This window comes from Hipposideros armiger, unplaced genomic scaffold (genome assembly GCF_001890085.2).
Source record: "Hipposideros armiger isolate ML-2016 unplaced genomic scaffold, ASM189008v1 scaffold_213, whole genome shotgun sequence".
NCBI lineage: Eukaryota > Metazoa > Chordata > Mammalia > Chiroptera > Hipposideridae > Hipposideros > Hipposideros armiger.
The window spans coordinates 706576-718535 of record NW_017731563.1 but is presented as its reverse complement, the minus strand read 5'-3'; the positions used below and the strand labels follow the sequence as shown (position 1 = coordinate 718535).

The window sequence follows — 11960 nt, the reverse complement described above, 5'->3', positions numbered from 1 at the left end:
CAGTGAAGCAACATCCTCCACAACTAGATTGAAGAACAAAAATGACAGCAACTTGTATGTTCCCCTTCCCCCAATTCCCCAGCACTGTTCCCATCCCCCCAATTCCCCAATAAAAATCTTTAAAAAAAAGAAACTTAAACTCTAAGGGGATGGCCTGGAAAATTCCTCATTGCCTTATGTTGCTTTTCAGATTTGATGTTATCATTTTATAACTCAATAATATATAACTCAATAATAATAATAATAATAAACAATTTTGGGTCCTTGCTATGTGCCATTACTGTACTAACAACTTTACACAAACAATCTGGCCCTTAGTAGTACTCCTCTAAAGCAAGTGCTCTTATGAAGCCTTCTTTATGGATAAGGCAACCGAGATGCCAAAAGGTTAATATTGCCCAGAGTCCACTAGTGAGAAAGCCAGTTTTTGAACCATTTTTTATATCTTAACCATGTGCCATATTTTTCCTGCATTTCACCTCTTCTATTCCCGTAGAGTGAATCCCTTTGAAGGCAGGCACCTGCCTCATCCTTCCTCACAGCCCCTGCAGCTAGCACATCACTGACTTGTAGGTAGGAGGCATACACAGGTCATAAATGCTCAATAAATACTCAGGGATGCCATGGTTAACAGGCCCCGCAGCAGAGAGGAGAAGGATCATTCAAGAATTCTTAGTTCTGGGGCAATGAAATTGGGAAAAGAACTCAGGAGTCCAGGGCCCAGACACTGCTGTGTCCTAACTCTTAGCTCTCACTGCCTCCTTGCTAATCCAGCTCTTTCTCCATGCCTCCAGGCTACCCTGGAGGCATCCCGCTGGTTGTTAGGAAGGCTTCATATGAATAACTCTTTATACCATGGACATTAAGAACCAGCCCAGAAGCTTTAGTGACTTCAGGTTAATGCTTACCAGGACCAGAGAGTCCCTAACATTGACTGGAACTGGGAATGTCCTGTCTTGAGGACAGATTCATCCCATCCCCAAATCTACCAGCCTCCAGCATCCCTCAGGATTTCTCACCATATCTGCCAATTGGAGTGATTGTACATCTGAGAACACAGAGTACTTCAAAAGTATTTAAGAGGACAGATTCTCTGATGTTTAATAAAAATCTTACTCACATTGTAGTTACTCACCGATAGGTTTATTTCTTTCATATTCATTGATTGTCTACTTAGTATAAGAAGCTTTGTAAACACTGAGGGCAAACACAAAAACTAGTTTCCTGCCCTCCAGCAGCTTATAATCTAATAAAAGAGATGATTCTACAATAGCTCTAAATACATATCTGCAATGTGAATCATATAATAATGATTATCATATCAACCATTTAATTGCTTGCCCTTTCCCTCTGTGCTAATAAGTATTTTAACAGACATTATCTCATTTAATCTTTATAACAAATCTGAATATAATTATCCCCATTTTACATATGATGGAAAAAGCTCTGAGAAGTTAGTTTGTAGCAGAGCTATTATTCACGCTTAGGTTTGGTGGACCTCAAAGTCTGCTCCTAACAACTATACTGTACTGCCCCCTTGAGAGGTCCAAACAGTCAGGACCAATGAAAACAGAGGCCAAGGTCACTTTTGGCTTAGCTGACCAATAGTAGCTCGGTGGAAAAGTCTCCCGTAGAAGTTTCCTCCTCTAAATGACCCTCCCCACTGTGATGACCCAAACCTCTTTTTCTTTTTTTCTTTTTCTCCAATCTAGCCTCCACAGAACTACCAAATGAATCTTTGTAAGATACAGCTATGACCATCATGAACTCCTCTGCTCAGAAACCTTCAGTGATTTCCTCTAAGAATCCTAAACTACTCTTAAGCCTGACATTCAAGGTCCTCCACTGGCCAAGTCCATCCTGGCTTTCCAGCCTTCTCTTTTTCTACTCCCCTTCCCTATGTTCTTGTCAAATAGAACTACAGTTGTCCCTTGAATAGCATGGGCATTAGGGGCACTGGCCCCCCACCTAGTCAAAAATTTGTGTATAACTTTTTACTCCCCCAAAACTTAACTACTAATAGCCTATTGTTGACTTTACCAATAACATAAACAGTTGATTAAGACATATTTTGTATGTTATGTATATTATATACTGTATTCTTACAATAAAATAAGCTAGAGAAAAAATGTTATTGATTCCTTATGATTATAAGAAAGAGAAAATGCAGTTACAGTCTGTACGTATTTATTGAAAAAAATCTGCATGTAAGTGGACCCTGCAGTTCAAACTGGGTTTTTCAAGGATCAACTGTATTTGCTCTTCTGCATATAGGGCCCCCACTACTGCTTCCAAGCCTCTTTTCATTTCATTCCTTCCACCTAGAATGTCTTTTCCTTGCCTTTGTCTCTCTAACTCTTACCCATCCTTCAATGTCCAGCTTAAATGTTACTTGCTATGTGACAGTTACTAAGCTAGGGCAAATACATATTTTTTAGTTATTATATATATATATATATATATATATATATATATATTACCTTGTTGTGATTTATTTATGCATCGTATTTGCTCCACTAGACAGCAAACTCTTGAAAGCAGAATCCAAATCGCATTCATTCTTATATTTTCCCATGTCCTGGTATGTCTTTATGTTCCCCCATATCCTCCATACCCTAGTATGCCAACCTAATTAGAGCTTCATAAATTTGTATTGGATAAAGTAATTTTTAAAAATTAAAGAATAATGTTAGTAACCAATGTTACCCCAATAAATTTAATCACAATAAATAAAGTCAAATAATAACATATTTAGGTGGAATGATTTGAACAGGTAGGGCCCTTCCCTGCCAATCTTCCTTGGAAGTGCTCATACCCTTACACAACCTATAAAGATAATCTAGACAACTATAGGTATAGGGTCTTAGAAAGCTGAGATAGGATTGAACCCAGCAGGGTAAGATTATAGAAAAACAATGAAACATTTGCATAGTACATTGTAGAGGAAAAGGATGGAACATAGAGTTCAGGGTGGGGGTAGAGGAAGGGCTGTAATAGCAATGAATTTCATTCTTGAAATATTACCCAACATCCTGGTATTTAGGGAATTTACTTCCTTTGCCTGGTACACACTGTGGCCCCCTAGCCAAGCCTGGCAGCTTGGACTCGCACCGGGGGACCTGTTGGTTTTCCCCTGAGCCCCTCTAGACCTATTGCCCTCTCACTCATCCAGGCACATGTTGGATGCAAACTAAGTGTAAGGAAGGATGCTCTTGGGCCAGCTGAGGGCTGGCCAAGTGGCTCAGTTGGTTAAGAACTTGCTCAAGAGTGTGAGCTTTGAGCAACAGGGTCGCTGGTTTGATTCCCGGCCCAAGTTGAGCTGCCACTGAGCTGCCAACAGGTGGCGGGATGGCTCAGCTAAAGAAAAAAATATTCATTGGGTCAGCTGAGCTTGGGATCAAGTTGGTAAATAACACTGGGCTTTTAGATTTAGAGTGATGTTTTGTGTGGATGGGATAAACCTCCCCCGACTTTGGCTCATTCATTCAAGGACTCACGGAACTGAGCAGGCTGACTCAGCAAGGGAATGAACCCTAAGAAAAGGTGTCTTCACACAGACTCTGAAGGTGAAAGGACAGCTGCTTCAGTGGGTAGGTTGGAGGAAGGGTGGAAGCTGGGAGGCCCTTTCCAGAGATGTGAGCAGCTTTCCATTTCAAGGACTACAGGTCTGCAGGCCTGCACTTCCTAGGATGGAAACTTATAAAAATAGCACTGTCAGGAGGGACTCTTCACTCTCCAGTGGACTCTGTTCCTAAGCCCCTTTCTTGGCTCCCTTCGCCTTACACCAGCTACCCAGAGAACCTAGCCTTGGAGTGGTCAACTTTTGTGATGCTCCACCTCAGAGCATGCAGCCTTTTTCTGATCCAGTATTCCAAAACCTAAGAAGCCTATAATAGCAGTTGTGTAAGGGAACACTTAGAGGTCCCATTAAAAGTCCTGTGGGACTTTGAGAGCTTATATCTAAGGAAAACTAATAGAAGGTAAATTTAAACTTATTGAAAGCAACCCATATAACATCAGGATTTCCTAACCTGAGGCCTATTATTCTCAGTCCACAGTGAGTTCAAGTGGTGGTGAACCTGCTGAAATTGTGTGTTGAATTATACATGTACATATGTGTAGGTGTGGCTGTATTTTTTCTGGAATAGGGTCCATAACCTTTATCAGACTCTTAAAGGGGCTGTGACCTCCTGAAAAGTTAAACAAAACAAAATACCGTATGTTTCTAAAGGATAAAGGTGGGAACCGGGTGTCAGGGGAATTTAAAGGACATTCCAGCTCCTCCCACTTCCCATGTGTTGCAAACATGTGTGCAGTGGGAAACAATGACAAATACAGGGAAGTGACAGGTCACTTTTTTATAACTGATATACGATCCTGAGGATTTCCCAGATTTTCTTACAAAGGTGGTCTTCGTCTCCTTAAGTAACACTACTCTTTCTTACCTGTCCCTCTTCCTCCCATTTTGTCTTCACTGCTACAGGAGAACCTATTCTAGTAAATGCTATTTGTTAAAGGGCATTGAGGCTGGAAGGGGAGGCATGCTTGTTTGTCAGGCTGGAACGAGGAGCCACGTTCCAGGAAAGGTGGGGTATGTCCTTTATCTGATCCAGTAGAAACCAAACTTTTCAAGCTTGTACCTCTTTAAAACTTCAAAAACACCTTTGGATTCCTCCAAGGGATTGTAGTTATACTTTTAGTATCCATGAATAAACAAATACATGATGGTAAAAAGCTACAGTGCATCCCATAATCCTTTAATATGTTTTTTTAAAATTGCAGCAGTTATCTATGTGTGTTTGAAAACTAGCTCAGCACCTACATGTGAGACAAATTATTTATCTGGTTTGTAGGCAGTGTTTGGTTTGCATCAGGATCCAAGGACCCCACGCTGTAATTAGGACCCTCTCCCCTTCCCACAAAGTGGGACTCACTGGTCTAATTTAAGCTATTTATAGAGGAGGAAACTGGGATCCAGCAAAATGAAGCTCCTAGTGAGGTAGGGTGGACCCCATTCCAGAACTCAGGTCTCCTAATTACCTCCTGGGCTTTTTGCAGGATGCCCAGGCAACCGAAGAATGCTCTTAGGCTTCCAATCTCCCACTGGCCCTGGAACTGCCTTCTCTCCCAACCCACATCCACACTTCCCACCCTCTTTCCTCACTGAGAGGTCTCCAAAGGGCACCAGAGGGAAGAAATGACTCTTTAGGGTTTTTCAGATCTGGGAAACAATCAGACAAGATAGTCAACTGCAACAAACTGGAACACAAAACTATAACAATGGCTGCCACTGGCTGAGGGTGCCAGCCGTGGGTTCAGCCCTACTTCGTTTAGTCCTTTCAACAACCCTGTGAGTTAAGTATTATTATTATTATTATTATTATTATTATTATTATTTTATTATTTTATTATCATCATCATCATCATCATCATCATCATCATCTTCATTTCACAGATGAGGACACTGGAGCTTAGAGAAGTGAATGACAATGGCACAGTTACTAAAGGCCTCAGAGATAGGATTCAAACCCAAGTCTACATTCAGACTCCCCGATGGTAACCACCACGTTATATAGTATAAGGCTGAAGAGGCTCGGGACTCGAGTTCTCATTAGGACTAAATTATTTTGCTACCTCTTTACTCAAGGAATCATTCTAAACCCAGCCACAGCTTACCAGTAATGTGTAAGCCTCTCTCTTCCAGGAGACCGAAAGCATCTTTACCACAACTTCCAGGGACCCAGGTGGGCTCCATGGACGATACTCACCTCTTGAGGGCAGAGGCCTCTTTACAATTCTGATTCTGGCTCACAGCCCATGTACGGAGCAGGTTGGAGAGGGCGAGTTCCTATGCTCATTTCTACCTCTGCCCAAGCTGTTCTCCATCCTAAAATGCTCCCTCTACAATCTGCCCATTAACTAAAGAGTATAGGCTTATGGTATGTAAAGATTTTCCTACTCCATGAAACGCTTCAGAACTCCATAAATCCACACATCGTTCTCATTCCTTCTGGAGCATTTTCTCTTTGGCCTTACACACAGCTTCTGCCTTTTGACTCTTTTGACTTCTGTGTGAAAGTCTTATGCCCCCACCACGTTCCTTGAAAGCAGGGGCCAAATGTATTCTATAACCCCAGCCCCAAGTACACAGCTTGGGGCTGGACATACCATACACTGCCAATAAATATTTCCTGAATAAAATCTGATGGTCCTTAGAACAAATTTCCTCTCTCCTGGACCATTCATTCTGGCTATGGCTTCCCTCCAAAGAAACCAGTGGCCTCCAGCTCCCTACCAATTCCCCAGGAGGCTCATGAGCTTTGAAAGTGCTAGGGTTTGTTTTTGCTGCCTTGTCAGATAGAAGCCTGACCTTTCTGAGAATCTTTTGTCTGTGGCGCCCATGTGGCTCTGCCTGGAAGACGTGAGTCCAGTTTTTCTGTACCTGAGCAGGGCTCTCCTAGAGCCCTAAGAGACCATTCAAGGCTTTGACAGCTCAGTCTTTTAAAACCACCTGAGTGCAGGCGGTGGGTTAAAGGCAAGATACAGAGGAGGTGTGTGCAGTGTTTTTCAACACTCTTGTCACTTTCTCAAGGGCTCTCATTAACCAAGGGTGCTTGCCTTTTGCTACCCTAGGAGGCCAAGAGCCTCTTTTGTCTTCAGACTGAGACAGAACGTCTGGGGTAAGAGGCAATTCAGCTCCTGATCAGTGCCCTGGCATTGGGACTGAACCGGCCCTCCGGCCACAGTGCTGTCCAAGTGACCTTAACTGGGTCAACCTAGCCTGCTAACTGAAGCCTGTGGGGCGTCGCGAGCAAGACACCCACACCTCTCTGAACCTCAGCTGCTTCATCTGTAAAGTGGAGGGGTGGACATTGATCACTCAGTTCCTTCCTGCACTGACCTTCCAGAGTGCCTTCCCAGGACTTCCCCCACCTCTACCCCAGCCCCTCCTCCGAACCCCACAGGATTTAAACTACACTGCCGTCAGTGCTGCACCTTGGCATTGGCCAGCGAGGACCCAGGATAGTCCTATCGACAGAACGGGGTTGCCGCCGTTTAGCACCCTAGAAAACTGCAGAAGGGGAAAGGGGGCCTTTAATGTTGTTTGACATGAAACCAATAAATCAGATTCTTCCATGGTTACCTTTGGAAAATGCTTTATCCTTTCCAACTACCAGAGTACTATTATTCACTGAACAATTTTAGTAACAATAATATCTGAAAATTTAAACTGTTCTTTACAGGTTATAAAATGGTTTTACATTTACTGTCTCACTTTTAAATCCTCATGACAACCCCATGTAGAAGACAGGGATTATTATTCCCTTTGTGCAGGCCGGAAAAATGGAACATTTTACTTAAGTTGCTCAACCAGAATGATAAAGCTGAGAATCAATGTACTATGTGCTAAACAGAAACCATAGAGACCTAGAAGCCAGGAGCTTCTTTACCATGAGAGAACTCTGTGAGCATTGAAGGAGCATCTCAGCAATATATATACTACCTGCAAATAACATGTAAACTGGGTTCTGGAGTTTCTGAACCAAGAGCTTGGTGGTGTTTTGCAAAGGGGCTCTGTAGTGCTCGTTCTGTGCCTTCACACAAGCAAGGGCCAGAGGCAGTGGAGGAGATTTGTGAGGGAAGCGGATACTGGGCCATTTCTAGCCCACTTTGTTCTTCTGATAATTTTTGTTGGGGAGAGAGAGAGTGGAAAGGAAGGTAGGGATCTCTGGCCAGTCAAGGACTTGGAAACTAGGAGAAAGCGCCCTATGTTTGGTCCCTTCCCCTTCTTTTTCTCACCCCACAGCTTTTACCCAGAGCTAGGCAGGATAAGAGAACCCTCTTGAGATGAGAGTTTCTTTCATGAAGCCGGGGGCCTCCCACTTGGGAATGACAGCAATGAAAGCAGTGGGAGGGAGAGGGTCAGGCTGCAGTCTCTCCCAGGTCTGATTCAGAGGCCATGCCCTGCCGTGGCCTTGGGCTCCCTACCTGGAAGTGGCAAAGTGTAATTCTTCTCTCTAGAAAGGAAAATACTGAAAATGGTGACCAAGTTACACTGTATCACCACCCTTAAACTGGGCAAAGGAAAATGAGGTGATACTTAAGGTGAAGCAAGAACTTTACACCCACAGCCTGTTCCTGTCTGGAGAGGTAAATCAGGTGAACTGCAGGCACCTCTTCTGTAACTTTATACACTGTCCCTTGGGCCCAGCCAGAAAGTGCAACTATTCTGAGGCAGGAAAGGCAGTGGGTGAGGCAGGAAAAGCTATTTGTTTTGGCTCTCCAAGGAAGACTTACTGATCTGAATCCATAGGGTGACTACAGGGCTACCATTGACAACATTTCTTAGAAAAGAAAACCACTTTGATAGCACTTATCAAAGGCCAACTTCAAACAAATTGTCTTGCTTAATCCGCACAACATCTCTGTAAAAGAGGAACTATTCTGAACCTCATTTACAGAGGGGTGAAGGTCAAGATCACATAGCTAGTAAGTGGAAGATCCAGGACTCGTGCTCAGGGTGGGTGACCCCAGAGCTTGCACTCCTGACCTGGCCACAGTACCGCCTCCATTTCTGGGCATGAGACCTTTGAATGGTAATGCCCAGAGAAAGTGACCAGAGTGCCAGGGGAAGGCCCAGGCTTCGGGGTGACTTCAGATCACTTGTGAAGGAGAAGCCCTTTCCTAGGAAGGGGGCCCTGGCCCCGCTGCCCATGGTAATTGCCCAACCTCTGTGGTCAAACAGAGAGCTGAGGTGAGGAAATCAAAACATCTTGGGGAACGGGCGGGGAACAAGCAAAGAACAGAGAGCAGCTAACACCATGGGCCCCACGGGCTCGGGGCGAGAGCACCCTGCCAGCCTGACGGAGGGCTGCGGCCAGAGCCACCCCACGTGGCTGCATGAGCCTCCTTGGAGGGCTCAGGGAACCATGAGAAGAGGCACAGGGGCCAGACGAGTCCTTTTATCCCGAGGAGCTTGAGAGCTTCACAGACACCCCTTAATGACAAGCCCAGGAAGAAAGGGGAAGCGAGTTGTGTGCTGGCCAGGACACTGACCTCATCTACTATTGTGAAGACAGGTCTGGGAGGCAGAAGAAAGGCTCAGGCTGTGAAGCAGAAGCCTAGGAAGCCTTTGGAGGGACCCTGTGCTCTGACTTACACATGTTCCTCCCCGCCATCTCTCTTATGATGTCCTCTTAACAAGTTCCGGGCTTCACCACGACCACCTTGCTTAGGTTAGAGGACCCAGGACAACACTCTTTTCATGAAATGCAGGCAATTTTAGCATTGCAAGTGCCAGAGAATCACGGCGTTTATTTTGGAAGGGGAGCGTCCAGGCATTTTGAATCCTTTATTGGCATAACTCGAGATTCTTGTCTCTGGAATTAGGTCACGTAAAAGGCTGCTGTGTGGAAGGGTGTTCCCTTTTGGACAAATCTGAAAGGTATGAGCCAGCCAGGCGAGCACTATGCAGCTTCCTCACACCATTCAGAAGTCTGGATTCTAATGTATAAATTGGTAGACGGACCCATTTCATAGTCAGAAAGTCCCTTTTTTTTGCATCTTGACCTCCTTCCTATGTAGAGGGGCGAGGGGTATGCTACTGGAGAAATCTGTGTCATTATTGTCCTCATCCCCAGACCAGAGCAATCACATTTTTCACTGTAAGGAAGTCAGCACCCACATAGATGGTTTTCTGGCCGTCCACCCCTGAAAATTCTGCTGTCACCACCCAAGGATCCAGCCATGTCTCCTCCCAAGACCAAGCCCCTGAACCTACGTACTACGTACGTTCCTTTCTCTTTAGAAAGGAACGTAATTAATGAGCAGAATGCAAGAAAGCTTGAGGTATAAACATGGAGGTATTAGTAATTCGTAGGTCCACAGTCTGGTCACTCAGGAAAGGTTGCCACAGTTATTCCCAGTGGCCAGGTTAGTCTCGTTGCTTTGGTTTCTTCCTTCCCACTCTGGTTTCCAATCCTGGAGAAATGTAAATCTGCTCCTATAGCCTTCCTGTCTGTAGGACTGCATCTTAAATCTAGGCCGGCAACCATTCAGAATAGCAACGTGGTCCTGGTTTTCTGTACTCAGAAATCTCCTCGAACCAAGCTTTTACCTTCCTGAGAACTTCCTTTGCCCCAGCAAATTCTCATGAGCTTTTTCTAACCACTTTACCTCTAGCCCATTAAAAGTACTCCTTTCTGTAGCCTATCACTTCAGATAAAATCCCCTGTGACATGTACCCTGACCCTCAGAGTATTCCTCCCTTTTCTTTCCAGTCTTCTCCTCCCACACGCTTCCTACATCAACACCTCCTCTCAGCCAATTAATGGGACCTTCTCCTGCCTGTCTCTGGACCATGCAAAGGGTATAGAATGTCATGTGCTCGCCCATGGGGCCACCGTCTCCCTGTAGCCCTCTGTAACATCTCATAGTACGTGCTGTGCTAGTGGAATGGCCAAACACTTAGGGAGAACTGAGAAAGAGGGATAAATTTAGCTTCTGGGGCTGAAGAAGGCTTCCCAGTTGAGCTGGGCTTTGAAGGGAAGCCCAAGTAGAGAAAAAAACAGGAAGCAGATGTAGCTTTTGGGAGGGCTAAATCAGTCCTTTTAAAACAATTATGCTCCTTTTGATAAATATAAAATGTTCCCATTTATCACTCTGGTCCCGAGATTCTGATGTATCTTCTCAGTGGGGCCTGCATTTCTCCTTTGAGAATCACTTATTTATCAAAAGTGAGAGATAACTATAGACTATTATTTCTATTATTTCTATTTTAGAGATCTCTATAGAGATCGATTATAATAACTTCCACTGTAGAGACTATATCTCTGTATTTCTGTATCTATATTTCTACTCCACAATGAAATCAGAGAGTGTCCCCCCCACCCTACCCCCACCCCAACCCCCCCTACACACACCTTTTACACATTCACATAACTGCTTACCCTTGACTCTTCAGAGAGACCATGGAAGTACAGAATCTTCCTGAAGTCCCTACTTGGCCCCTGTGAGTAGTATCAGGGTGTGAACTTATATGCTAAATGGAAGAGGTCAAGACCTCAGGCTTTGGTCAAGCTCAGGACGACAGCCTCCCCAAGCTAAGCAGCTTCCTTGTCTTTGCATAACAGCTGTTTGTTTTTCATAGGTCACTGACAATGCCTGTCACCCTCCTGTGAAGATATAGTCCTGTCCTCAGGCCTCTGGAAACCTGAGCTAGGATGATACTCAGTCCTGGGTGCAAACATAACTCAAAAAGCAGGCAGGCTGAGCTCTGAGGTGTGGGGCCTGTGTCTCCTTCTCTGAGGAAAAAATGAGATAACTAGGTTACTTCTCTGAAGAAGGAAGCACTCAGGCGGAGTAAGCAAGATGTCCTTTGTTGAGGATGAGCGAGAGAGGCAGGAGTGGTGTTAGGGCCCAGGCACTACAGAACGCCTTGGGATGGAAGAAGGAAGCAGGGCCGGAGGCAAGTGCGAAACCAGGTGGAGGCAGAGAGGGAGGGAGGCCAAGCCCCAAGAGGAGGAAATGAGAGGGCTTGTCTGTGAGAAGAGTGCCACCTGCTGAGCCTCCTGTGGGCACCACAGGGCACACTCCCCGCCCCCACCTCATCCCCTGGGTCTCACAGCCCAGCACTGACTGACCCAAATCGAGACCTGTTGAGCATGTGCCCATGGAGAAGTCTGTAAAGTAAAGGCAAAAATAATTGAAAAGGCCGATCCTCAGGAGGAAGTATGGCATTGTGTAAAAGGCACATGGTTTCAAGCCAGACCATTTGGCGTCCTGTTCTTGTATTCCTACTAGTTGTGGGTCTTGAGCAAGTAGTGTCACCTGTGTTGTGTGCTTGTCCTTTCTCAACCCCACCTTCTTCTCCTGGAAAACGGGTGCTTGTAGGGTTTAAATGAAATAGTAGCTGGAAAGTGCCATGCACAGTGCCTGACACACAGTGGAGGGACACTCAT

General features: G+C 45.0%; 1 protein-coding gene across 1 annotated transcript in view; it reads left to right on the top strand.

Moving 5' to 3' along the window:
- NINJ2 (ninjurin 2) overlaps positions 1–11960 on the top strand; it is an 84845-nt gene that overhangs the window by 30789 nt on the left and 42096 nt on the right. The gene's annotated exons all lie outside the window — the stretch shown is intronic.